Source organism: Cebus imitator, unplaced genomic scaffold (genome assembly GCF_001604975.1).
Source record: "Cebus imitator isolate Cc_AM_T3 unplaced genomic scaffold, Cebus_imitator-1.0 Scaffold33, whole genome shotgun sequence".
Classification (NCBI taxonomy): Eukaryota; Metazoa; Chordata; class Mammalia; order Primates; family Cebidae; genus Cebus; species Cebus imitator.
The window spans coordinates 1,579,694-1,593,501 of NW_016107348.1; the positions used below are offsets into that span (position 1 = coordinate 1,579,694).

Genomic DNA, 13,808 nt, shown 5'->3' on the forward strand with positions numbered 1-13,808 from the left:
AGAAAGAAAAAGAAAGAAAGAAAGAGGGAAAGAGAAAGAGAGAAAGAAAAGAAAGAAAAAAGAAAATCACTCATAATTTCACTAGTTTTTCTTTTTCTTTTCTCCTTTGGAAGTATAGAGAATAAGGAAGATAGATAGGTGGTTGTAAAACGTAGCTATGGCCAGGAGCAGCGGCTCACGCCTATAATCCCAACACTTTGGGAGGGCAAGGCAGGAAGATTGCTTAAACCTAGGAGTTCAAGATCAGCTTGGGCAACATAGAGAGACCCTACAGTCTCTACAAAAAAAACTGAAAATTAGCCAGACGTGGTGGCACACACCTGTAGTCCCAGCTGCTCAGGAGGCTCACTTGAGCCAGGGAGGTCAAGGCTGCAGTAAGCTGTGATTGTGCCACTGCACTCCAGCCTGGAGAGGAACCCTGTATAAATAAAATAAAATAAAATAAAATAAATGAAGGAAGAAAACATAGCTACACAATGTTTGACATTTTTTCGATCAAGAGGTGGAGTTTATGTTTCATTCCCTTGAATTGCTGCAGGCTTGTGACTGCTTTGACCAACGGAATACAGTGGAAATGAGGGCTGTGACTCATGAAGCAGGGGCCTAAAAGGCATGAAGCTTCTACCCTGATCCCTGGGGACACCAGCATTTGAAGCATCAAGTCTGACTACCCCGAGGACATGATATTGGGTAGGCCACACAGAGGTCAGTCCCAGCTGAACTTATCCTTCAGCATTGCACGCCACGTGGCAGGACACGTGCATAAAGAAAAATGTAAGGGGTTCCTCTTCCAACTCCAGCTGTTCCACTCCCAGCCATTCATGTCATCTCAGCTCTAGATATCATGGGGCAGGCAGAGAAAAACCAACCCTGCTAGGCCCCGTCTGAATTCCTGACCCACAGAATCTGCAAGCATAATGAAGTGGTAGTTGTTTTATGCCACCAAATTTTGGGGTGACTTGTTACACAGTGGTAGGTAACAGGAACAGACAGAGCTATTTAGAAAGTTCACTGAACTGCAAATGGTGAAGATGGAGTTGAAGGGGACAAGACTGGGGGCAGAAAGACGAGGTAGGAGGGTTTTGCAGTAATCCTCCTGAGAGACAGGGGCTCAATTAAGCCGTGGTAGTAGGGAAGGACCGACAGGGCCCAACAGGGAAATATTCAGGCTCAACACTTATGGCCCTACTGGCCAGCATCAACAGCAGAAAACACAAGAGATGGGCTAAGAAAACAAGGCGTAGAGCAGGGGCCTCGTGCTTGCTGCTAACGTGTCTTTGGTATAGCTCAGCTTTTTCCTCTGTGCACAGACTCAGCTTTCTTCCCCCGGGCTGTGACTACATGGTTTAGTTTCACAAACGGGATCCCCTGAATGTTGTGCTGTGGATGACATTAATTAATCTATTTAATTTTATCTTACATGCTTACTTAAAAGCCTCTTGTATTTAGAAAGAAAATATATGCAGAGTAATGTACAAAGCAGAGACTTGCCATTGTTTTAAGCTGAGCCCTTGTACCCTGTCACTGAACAAAGAGGCCCTGGGTGAGCAGGATCAGTTTATAGTGATCAGTCTCTGAGAGATCCACCTCCCTGCAGTAGGGCAGTGAAGGAGGGGGAGAAGGACAGGGTGTACGGAACAGAAAGATAGAAAAAAATTGCTCACAGCTAGCTTACCGGCACGTTTCAAGATATGCTAGGCCTAGACTGCAGGACAGCATGTGCTGGAGGTAGAGCTGCATTTTACAGAAGATCTGCACGTGCATAAGTATGGACACAGACAAAAGACCTTGCTGCTAAAAATGGTAAGGCCTGTTATCTCTGGGGGTTGGAATTACTTCTGGTTTTGTTGATGTGTTGGGTCCTTTGTGCTTTTTTACATTTTCCAAATTTTCTGCAGATGGATTACTTCTGAAAATAATTTTTAAAAAATACTACATTCTGTTGAAAAGTATTAGACACTCACAATTTCACCCATGTGGCTCTTACATATTAGTGCTAGTGTTTCCTGCCAGTTCCACCTTAGATCAGCTTACTGCTCCTCATCTTACTAGACTAGGAGACTGCCCACACAGTGAGGGACCACTTCATACACAGTTTAGGGCCCTCTGAGTCTCCCTTTCAGGATCCTTTCCTGAGCGCTTCTCGAATACTCAACTTGTTCTCTGAGTTCCCTAGTCCTCTCTGCAGTGCCAAGGCTGTGGTCTTTAGCAATCAATGTCTGTGCTCCCAAATCACTTTTCTCTCTCCTGTATTCTCCAATTTCCCACCCTCCATCGAAATGCCTACTTACTTCCCAGGAAGATCTCAGTTGGATGTTAGAAACAGAGCTCATACATATTAAACTCATTCACATTTGAATGAGTAGCTAATAGCTTCATACTCACTGAGTTTTAAAAGAGGTTGCCCAGTTAATGTTAATGTCTCTAATTGGTGTTATTAAAACTATAGTCGAATGCAGATTTTCCCACTCCCATTAAATCTATGTGCAAGTAGGTCGCAACCTCTTTTAACCAAGCAGGAAGGGTTTCCGTAGCCAGGCGCCATCACCATTAATATCAGATAGAGCAGTAACTAATTCAGTCACGTTGATGGACACCAGGTTGGTGCCTCAGCGCATCTGCAGTGGGAGCTACGAAGCTAGAGCGCAAAAAACCAATTTCCTCCAGGCTGAAGTGCTCTAGGTCACCCCTAGTTGCAGAGAAAATGACATGAGTCACTGCATCTCCTAAGCCAGCTTATCCAGAATGTTGTGGGCAGCTAAGCCAACAAATAACAATAGGTGTACACGGAATACACACTATCTCACCCCATTAGTCCTGAAGATCTACTCTGATTTCCCAGTAAAAAGGTTAGGGAAACTGCAACGTGTGTCAGTTACAAAAATACTTCAAACCAATACCCAGCAGGGGAAAAAACACAGACAATGCTCTGAACTCCAGCCAGCCAGCAAGTTCAAAACAAGGCTTTACCTGTCCAAGGAAATTCTTTCCTTGGGGGACATTTAAAATGGCTTAGAGGCTTTCTTTCTTTCTTTCTATAAAGTAGGTGATGTGATTTTCATCATTCTCTCTCTCTCTCTCTCTCTCTCTCTCTCTGTCTGTTTCTTGGTTTCATGCATTAAACAAACATTTACAATTACCTACTATGTGCCAAATTTTAAGCCAGGCACTGAGGCGTCTAGTATGAATGTAGCTCAGTCCCTGCTCTAAAAAAGCTACAATCCAGTTAGTGGATAGGTGCAAATGATGGAACAAACAGTAATACAATCAATTAAGTCCTATAAGAGAGGATGGGAGAACAGAGATGAGTTCAGTGTTGAAGTCCTCCTGGTGGGTGGAGAGGAGGGAAGGTGTGAGGCAGGAAGGCGCAGGTGACCCTGGAGGAAAGGCTTCAAGGACAATTAGTTAACAAAATGGCTAAGTGAGGTACAGGAGAAGAGGGGCAGAGGAAAGAGATGTGTTCTGCTTGGGAGAGTTCCAATCCTAGATTTTTGCATTTTTATATTAGCCTATTTTTCTTTTCTCATTTAACCCTAAAATCGAAACTAAGTGCAAACAACATTTTGTAACCCTTGGAAATGAAAATGGTGCACTATGACCTGTTCATTTCACACAGTTAAGCTTCTTCAAATCTTCAGTTCTCTGCTCCTAGCCTTTTGGATTTACATTTGTCCTAGAAGACAGATCAGAGAAATGCAAGGAAAAAAAGTGAAATTCACTCATTTTTAAGTAGTTAATGGTTTATAATCTACTTCAAAAAAGACTCAGAGGAAACAATTAATGTATCTGTTTAACTGATCCAGTTAAAACGATTGTGAAAAAAGTTTGAAACAAAAAGCTACATTTCAACTTTATTTCCCCAAGCTATTCCTTTCCTCAATTCGCCTGATAATTGGGAGATAACTACAGAGCATGTCACATCCACTCTAAAGCATATCTATAGGACAAATGCCAGAGGTCTGGCATCTATTCTTTAGCTCTAACTAAAGCATTTCCAGATGCCCAAAATGCACACTCTCTCTCTATATATATATGTGTGTGTGTGTGTGTGTGTGTGTGTGTGTGTGTGTGTGTGCGTATAATATATATTATATATATGCATATATATAATATATATATATACACACATACATATTTGAGATGGAGTTTCAAGCGATTCTCTTGCTTCAGCCTCCCGAGTAGCTGGGATTACAGGCATGTGCCACCATGCTGGGCTAATTTTTGTATTTGGTAGAGACAGGGTTTCACCGTGTTGGTCAGGCTGGTCTCAAACTTCTGACCTCAGTTGATCAGCCCGCCTCAGCCTCCCAAAGTGCTGGGATTACAGGTGTGAGCCACTGCGCCTGGTCAAACATATTTTTTTATATAGCAAACTGACTATATGTGTATTTCTTTTAAAGCTGCCTTTTCACAGTAAGAATTTCGTATTTTAGTTTGAATTGATTTGGCATGGTTTGTGGGGATGGGGTCTGGAGGAAATTATGGGAGGAGCTAAAGGCTTTCCTGAGCCAGCCATGACAAGCACTGCCATAAATTTCCACAACCTGCTTTTTTAACTTAAAAATGTCTTGAACATTTTACCATGTCACCAATACATACATATGTACCACCTTCTTTTATAATAGTTATATAGAATTCCACCGCATTGACCTCCTATTGATAAACATTTAGATGTTTTCCAGTTTTCACTAAGCATTCCTCTCTTTCTCTCTCCCTCCTTTCCTCTCTCTCTCTGTGTCTGTACGTGTGTCTTCTGTTTATAACATGAGAATTTCTGTAGAATAGATTCATAGAAAGGAGATTTCTAGGATGAATTATATGTACACTTAAAATTTTGACAGAAAACTGTCGTTATTTAATATACAGTTGTTATATGATTCTGCTGCCACTGTGATGGCAGAATGCTGTCTTTTATGATTAATAGAGTGGCCATATAATTTAACAGCCAAACCAGAACACTTTTGAGAGAGAAAGTGGATGCTATTAATTATCATGCTGAAAACACAGGCATAAACCAGGGCTATCCTGGGCAAACTGGAACATTTGGTCACCCTAATAATCATTAATATAAACATCATTAGTGAGAATAAGATCACTGAAGAGTTGACAGTTCTGCAAATAACCTAAGAACTTTCCATTATCCTCCTTTTATGCTTCCAAAGCCCACTTTATTACTCCCACAGTATCACCTTGAAAGAGTATATGAATCTTCCTGCAGTCTGCTTGTTGGATCTTGTGTTAATGACAACAAACACAAAATTTGAGGGGAAGGGGGAGAATCTGCTTTTAAATATTTAACACTATTCAACTTTTCAGTTGAAAAAGGGGAGATTCCCAAACCAGGAATCATGGTTGGATATCAAAATAGCTCATAGAATAAAGAAATAATATGAAGAGAGGGAAAAAGTGTTAAAAATAGTATAGAACATTATCACAAAACATTTGTTTCCAGTAAATCGAGGCTCAGTATTCTCTAATAAGCCCAGAAGTTACATAAAAGCAAAGAAAAAGAAGATACAGAGTCAGTTTTCTGAGGTCTATGACTTGGGTTCCAGCAGGCCAAATTTCAGGGAGTCCCTGGACTAATGTTGATTTTCGTGGCTCAACTTGAGAACATATATTCTCTTTGATGTCCTGTGAAATACCAAATACCAGGGCTTGGCCTGCTTCCTTGGTTCTTTATGGACAGTCCAAGCCCTGGGATACCAGACATATGGCCTTCTGTGAGTGTGGTCTACCAAATATGTCACTTCCCATTTCCAAGACAGCTGGGGGAAAAAACTTATTTTGCTGCCAGGCAGGATCAATCTATGGTAAAAATTTGTGTGAGTTCAGAGACAACCGGTTGTTCCAGATGGAAAAGGAGAGCCCATCTCGTGTCTTGTCTGTGTGTGTTCCCTTCCCTCCAGCAGTGCCCTTTGTTGCTCATTAAGGATTACATTCTTTTTCTGCCGGTTATCCCAGGCTCAGGAAAAATAGCCCTTGATGGGTTAATGAATTGCCCAGCACGCTGAATCATCTGTCTTGTGTTTCTCACTAAATGAGAGGCTTTAACAGATCAGCGCTGAGGTGTTGGGATGTGTGTTTCTAACAAATGGCAAGCTGATGAAAATGCCTCAGAGCCTTACAATTCACTACCTGAAGCCAACTCCGTGAGACGGTATTTTCCAAAACATCCCTCATTTCACCCTTTGTCCATTGGCTGCCAATCCAAAAAATGGATGTAATTGTCCAGTTTTTTTTTTTTTTTCCCCAAGGGCTGAGTTAGTTACAACATCATACTGTTTCGTAGTAGCAACTATTAACCTACTTTTTTTTCGGGAGTGACAATGGGTATAATCCATAGCAGTATCCCCACTTTCTCACCTTGACTTTGCTTTAATCAAGGCGTGCATTGGCAAAACATGTGAAATGCATTCTCTTTCTGTGAAATGGATGTTTTCCTTTGCCAGAGGCCATCTGAAAGCTGAGATCAATCTATAGGTACTGACAAAGATAGTGAAGATGTTAAGGCAAAAACAAACAAACAGAAATTGCCAAATTGTACGTATGGCAGATCCCATTTATGTAAAAATATGTGTAAATATAGTATGTGTTAGTATTTGAGTAGAAGGAATTCGAAACACTATGCACCACATTATTAATAGCTGTGATGTCTGGGGGTGGAATTGCCAGGGCTCTTTACTTTTTAAGACATCTGTATGCTTTGCCTTTTATACAATAAGCATCTGTTACTTTCCAATCTGAAAGGGAATGGGGTGCAAAATAAAGGGACTCCAAAAAATTCACCTGATTTCTTAGTTCTACAATCAAACTAGCTGAGTTATCCAAATGCAAACATAAGAAGCCTGCCAATGTGGAGTGGACAGTGCATATTGTAAAAGGCAGTATTGTTACATATTAATAAATATTACATATAGAGTATAGGATTCTCAGGGCAGAGGCAGAGAAGAATTGCCAGAGAGAAAGAATTCTCTACAGGTATTTCTCATTAAAAATTAACTTGTTAAAAAATAAACTTATTTAATCTGCTTGGAGAACTTTTTCACACTCACAGACTTATTTTGGAAGATGACTTGTTTTAGTTATGTAACCTGAACCCTCAGTTTAGGAAAATGTTCAGCAAGAGCATGGCAGATGTTAATCTGTAGCGTTTAATGGCAAATTTCTGATATTATTCAATTAATCATATCAGATCTAACATCCTATTTTTCTGTGATTTGTGGGTCATTCCAGTGTGGTATAGTGAAAAGTACATAGGTTTTAGAAATCCACTTAGGTTCAAATCTCGCCTCTGTCACTATACTTCCAATCTGATTTTGGATCAATTAACCCCCTTAAGCCTCAGTTGTCTGAATTAAATGTATTTTGTAATAATAACTACTTACTAGGCTTGTTATGAGGCTTAAATAAAATAATCTATAAAATGCATGTTATAAACTATTAAATGCTGTAGCATACAGTAAGCACTGAATATTGAGTGAATGAATGAATTAGAGAATATTATTCTAGACTTTGTTTAATGTCCACACAAGAGAAAGAGAGAAAAACAGAGACAGAGAGAATGAAGAGAGAAGAGAGGAGAACATAGAGAGAAGAGAACAAAGGAGAAAATTCCTGTTCTTTCAGGTGTGGAGTTTCCCAAGAATGAAAGTGACTCATGATTTAGAAACGGAAAAAAGCGATTGGACAATAATTGAATGAAGGTCCTAGGTTTGGAATAATGCTGCAAAATTCTGAAATTGCCACACAAATCACACATAATACCTACTATCCTTTAAGGCCATCTCAAATGTCACAGCCATGATGAGGCATTTCCTGATTTCCCAGGCAGTGGTAAGAGCTTCCTTTGTATGCTCCACAGCTGGGCCCTGGAGGTGTCAGCCATGAGCAACTTTGCCTTTCATCATAAAGTGCACTGCTCACAGCCCCTTACCAGGGAATTAATGCTGGGATGCTCTTTGCACAAAAGTAACTTTGGATTAGACTTGGGGGGTAGGTGCCTCACCCAAGGTGGCCCATCGAATAAGGTCCTAGCATAAAAAGATTAGCTGGGCCATCAGATTTTCTTTCAGAGTAACTGAAACTAATAGAATCAAAAGAATGTGCTAGCTGGAGGGAGAAGCCCACTTTCAGAGTGAGTTCCCTTAATGACAGTGCCCCAGAATGACAATTCTGTCACCCAAGTCTACTCTTGGTCTCATAGTTAGGAAATAGGTAAAGCTGAGCATATACTCAAGGACCTCTTAACTTAGTTATCCAACACAGGTGGTTTAGGCGTGGGTAAGCACTTCACAGAGAAGTCTAAAAGCCCTGTTCTTTTAGAAATAAGCTGAGCTAGCAGCTTGTTTTTAGCTAATCACCCATTACTTTTCTTTCCTTATCCTACAGTTCTTCCCACTCTCCTGTTTGCCACCTAACATGCCTGTACAGCAATCTAGACACCAGTAACATCTGAAGGACTTCAGAGCCAAACAATTCAGGTATGAGTCTGATGGCCAGTAGAGCGGCAGGGACCAGAGATCTGGCTTTGGAAATTAACAAAACTGCTGAAGTAGTGGAAGGTGCCCAGTGATTGTGAGGGTGGTTAGAAGAGCCTAGAACAAATTCTGCAGATATAAATGCCTCAACACTGGGCAACAGAGGAGGAAGAGGAGGAACTCGTGGAGGAACACTCAGAGAAGACACCAGTAAACAGAACTGGTAATCCATTTCCCCAGAGGTTTCAGCGGGGAGGTAGAGATAGAATTGAGATTGCAATGTGTTTTGAAATGAAGCTGAGCTAAGGAAGTGGAGCAGTGACTGCTGCTAACCCTTTTAAAGAGATGAGCAGAGGAGGACATGTCCAGGAAGGCTTGGCATCCTTAAATGCTCCCTCTCCACCCATGGGCAAGGCTACAGGCATCCTATAAATGCGGGTTTGACTCTAGCTATTCACATCTTGAGAAATCTTTCTGCTCTGGCTCTCATCCAGCTTTCTAAAACTTTTGGCTCTGTTCTTCTATCCCTACTTACCGATCCTTTAACTCCCATCCATTTTTTCCCTCTTTGCCCAGCTCATTTTAGGTGGATGCAGCGAGTGGCTGTCTCTTTGGGTCTGACTCTTTCTCACCCGGCACACTATCTTCAGTTCCCTTTGTTTCCCATCTGAACCCCCAGACCCTGGCTCCTGGCCTCCCTGAGCCTCCTGTTTTACCAAAGTTTGGAACAGAGTTGGTTGATAAGGAGAGATACAGGGCGGTGATAAAGAAGGATAGAGCCACAGAAGAAGTTTCACTCTAAGAGAAACCGGTTAGAGGGGGAAGAAAACCCAGCAGCGGACGTTAAAAGTAGAAGAGGGGAGGAAAGACTGCTGGAACACATTCCCCACAGGTGGAGCGGAAAGGGGTTAAGGACAGATGGAGGCCTTGACCAAGGGAAGGGACCTCACCCTGTAAGGCAAGGGGAAAGGAGATGAAAATAAGGATGAGCACAACTAAGCTTGTAGGAGGTAAGGATTCCCCTGAGAGTTAGGAGTATGGAGGTTGGGCAAGAGGTTTGAAGACTTGCAAAGGTTTGGTGGCCCCTCAGGGGAAAGGTAAGGTGAATTAAGCAAGGAACAGGATCATGGAGCAGCACTGCCAGACCCACAGAAGCTAAAGGCTCAGCACTTGTACCAGCACCTCCTGCACCAGGGTACGATTTTCTCCAGCAGTGCTTCAGCCAGTAAGGACTATCTCTTATTATCCAGGCTGACCATCAATCCTGGTGGTTAAGAGCAGCATTCCCAGGACCTGCCTTGGTTCCAGGCCAGGAGTCAGATGCACTGTCCTTAGGACATTGGAGAAGTCAGAATGGAAGAATTGTTTTTTTTTTTTTTTTGAGATGGAGTCTGGCTCTGTCCCCCAGGCTGAAGTGCAGTGGTGTGATCTCAGCTCATTGCAACTTCTGCCTCCCGGATTCAAGCGAGTCTCCTGCCTCAGTCTCCTGAGTAGCCAGGATTATAGGTGCGCACCACCACACCTGGTTAATTTTTCTGTTTTTATTAGAGATAGGCTCACCGTGCTGGCCAGACTGGTCTCAAACCCCTGACCTCAAGTGATCTGCTTGCCTCGGCCTCCCAAAGTGCTGGGATCACAGTAAGCCACTGTGCCTGGCAGAATGGAAGAATCTTAACATCCCTTCAACTCATCTGTTCACTCTCTGAACATACATGAATTTGCCAGGAGAATAGGAGACCGTATGGAGGAATTACTATTTTACGTGATCAAGACCAATCTCCCCGCTTGCTGCACACAGCTCTGTCCTGACTGAACCTGATGGAGACCAGTCTGCTTGCTGGGCTTCCTGCTACAACTAGATATTCTCATGACCCTTATGACCCAAGCTCCCCATTTTCTGGTGGGGACTGAGCATGTGGCTTTTCTGGTCTCTCTGCCACACAGAACATGACACACTCTTGGGCAAACTGTGCTTCACGTATGGAAGTTTGATCCCAGTGAAGAGTATGGCTGAGCCATTCACAAGCTCCAGCAGGGTTAAGACCTTACCATCCACTCTGCAACAGGGCTTTGGATCCTGGCCCGTGACCTGCCTGGAGAGATGCTGCTCTGAGTTTCATTCCCAACAGCCTGGCTGGACACTCCATGATGACTGTGCAGGGAAGGGAGTGAGGGCACAGCTGCCATGGTTCTCCAGAATAAAGTACCACTCTGTACAAGGGTGTCTTGCTTGGGGAACCCCGCTTCCACCGTGAAGAAATATCATGTTCTCTCAGCAGAGAAGGAAGCCAGCCAGGACTGAGGGGATCCCACCCCCTTCCTTACCTGTCCATCTACCTTCCCTGAAATATTCTGGCACTCTTGTGGTTGCACGGGGCCAAAGGTCCCTTAGAGCCTGGGCCCTGTGAGTGCGTCAGCTTCACTTTGCTAGTTATTGTATTCTGATCTGGATACACGGCTACCTGTCTACCAGAGTTTATCATTTCCTTCTTCGGATGATCGAATGCCCCAGATCGGCCTCTGCTAGTCAGGGCAGGGTGTTGCAAAGTAATGATCACATTTTTAATAACATACCCTTTCTGATTCTTGCTGATACAGGGCCTGGCATGCCTACCAGTGCAAGACCTCACCATAACCTGCATCCCAGGTGGGCAGCTGCACATTGCATGAATTTTCCAAGCACATGAGGCTCAGAATCAGTGGCCAACACAGCACTGTTATGCTCAAAAGGCCAAGGAAACTTAGCTAAAAGTGAGCTGGGCACGCACACAACTCTGCCACATGGATATACTAAGTTCATCTCCCCACATACACAGATCCCCTGTGTCACCTATTTAACCATTTGGTATAAAAGTTAACCCGTCTTAGAATAAAATCAGATCTAGAAGTGTAATAGGGAGGGAGAACGATTGTGTAGAGGTGAAAAAAATCACATTGTGCCTCCACTGGACATTGAGAACATGAAGAAATAAGAAACTCTGTGGAACTTAGCTTTTTATATGCAGAAAGAACTCAGTTTCATCTGCACATTCTTGTATATACCTGTACACACACACACACACACACACACACACACACTCACTCACATACACACACACACACACACAGAGTGAGATAGAGAGGAGGCATCCTAAAACTTCTGGCACACATAAATGAGTTTAAGTCCTGCAGGACCTTACACACCCAGAACTTTCTGTACATTGACGAGTAACATGATATTAAAATGGGATGCTGGGAGGTTGAGGTCGGGGGATCACTAGAGGCCAAGAGATCGAGACCAGTCTGGACAATATAGCGAGACTCTGTCTCTCAGAAAAAAAAAAAAAAAAAATTAGCCAGGTGTCGTGGCCTGTGCCTATAGTCCTAGCTACTCAGGAGGCTGAGGCTGGAGGATCAATTGAGCCCAGGAGTTCCACACTGCAGTGAGCTACAATCACACTACTGCACTCCAGCCTGGGTGAGAGAGTGAGGCCCTGTCTCAAAATAAAGATAAAATGGTATTCTTTTAGACACAGACTCAAAGTTCCAAATGCAAAGGACAAAAAAAAAAAAAAAGTATCAAGTACCCACACATTCCAAAACAAGGTGCTAGCCCACCTATGCAGAACGTGCTGGCCTAGCAGGTGGGCCATCACCTATCTCTATAAGAGTGGAGGGAAAGAAGCTGACTGGGAGACAGCGGATGGGGTGACGTGGATCCTGCCTTGTCTATGAGAGTTGGGAGTTGGGTCCCTCTTCATCTCAGGCCCAGGGGAAGAGGCGTCAAGGAAATACTTGGCTAATTTGACACATCGTCATGACTGGCTAACTAATTTGTGGGATCCAGTACAAAACGCAAATGTGGGGGCCCCTTTTTCAGAAAGTAGGGAAAAAATGACATTAAAAACACCACATTATTTAAAAGGAAAAAAATCATGCCATTCCTCTTGAAAACAAATCCTGGTAAAGCAGGCCCTGGGCAAAACACAAGGCCCAGGCCCCTCAGGAATTCAGAGGTGAAAGCAAGTATGTTTTTTGTTAATTGCCTACTGTGTGCCACGCGCTGTGGAAGGCATTTTACACGTGCTGTCTTGTTTGATTTTCATGACAACCCTGGTTGTTTCTACAGTAGAATCTACAAGGTCACGTAGATGGTAAGTGGTAGAGACAGGATATGGGCCCAGGTGTTACAGGTTCTAAAGTCTGGGTTCTTTCTGCCAGACTTCATCTTCTTCCCAAGGAAGATGGGAAAGGGTAGGATGCTGGCACTTTTGGAGCATCTCCTGGTGCCAGCATTGTGCTTGATGGAGTTGGTCCAGCTGTTTGAGAGTGAGCTTCTGTTTCTGGGGGATTCTCTCTAGGCTCCTTAGTTATGCCCCTAACCTCTGCTATTCACCATAGTGGCCTGACTGCCAAGCAGAGGAACTGAAATGCCAGGGGAGAGGAGAACAGAAATGTCTCTCATTCTCTCGTACATTCATTTGTTCATTCATGTACATTACTTACTTGAGACTTCCTCTCTTGCATTCCTGATTTCCCAGGGCTATTGTGATTCTGTCTCTCTTTCTTTTAACTTCCTCTTTGTCTAGGGTCAGTGGCATTTAATGAAAAGACAACTGAGAGGTTATGTACATGATGAAAGGAAAATAAATTATTTCAGGATAGCATGCTTTCTGAAATTAGATTACAATGTATTAAACAAACAAACAAAAAATGACCTGTCTGGCAAATTATCTTCTTTGTCCAAGGATTATTTTATTCCTCAATTCAGCCACAAGGTCCATGTAACTAACTGTGATGAGATAAAACAAAAAGGGTCATAATTAAGCAGGAGCTGGGCAATGAGGTTGCTGATCCTTGGAATGTGTGTAAATTCATGAGTGTATTTGATGCCTTGTCTAAAACGTGGCCTGAAATGCTGGAGATGCAAGTAACCTTGGCAACAGAGCTAGTAAGGAGAATGACGTATTGTGGAATCCAAGGATTTTACAGCTTAACAGTTCATGGTGGTCATTTAGTCCAGTCCCCTTGTTTGAAAGACAAGGAAACTGAGGACCAGAGATGCTGGATAAATTTTCTGTAGACACCCAGCTCATTACTGGTATGCTTCCCAGCTGTAAGTCCAGGGCTTTTCCAATACATCCTATTATTTTGCCTATGGTTTCTTTTCAGAGGTCATATTTGTTTACTTGCTTATTTATATTCAAATGCTTTTGTTTTCATTTTTGTTGCTTGTATTGCAAAGAAATTTACAACCGAAGGATAAGTCTCCCTTTAACTCCTCTCTTTCAGCAGATACATTTTCTCTCCAGTGGAAACCTCTGTTAATGAACTAGTATGTATTCCTCC

General features: G+C 42.8%; 1 pseudogene; it reads right to left on the reverse strand.

Annotated features, from left to right (window-relative positions):
• The window catches only part of LOC108301282, an 11,768-nt pseudogene extending 1,101 nt beyond the window's left edge, over nt 1–10,667 (reverse strand).
• Nucleotides 10,668–13,808: the final 3,141 nt, after the last annotated feature.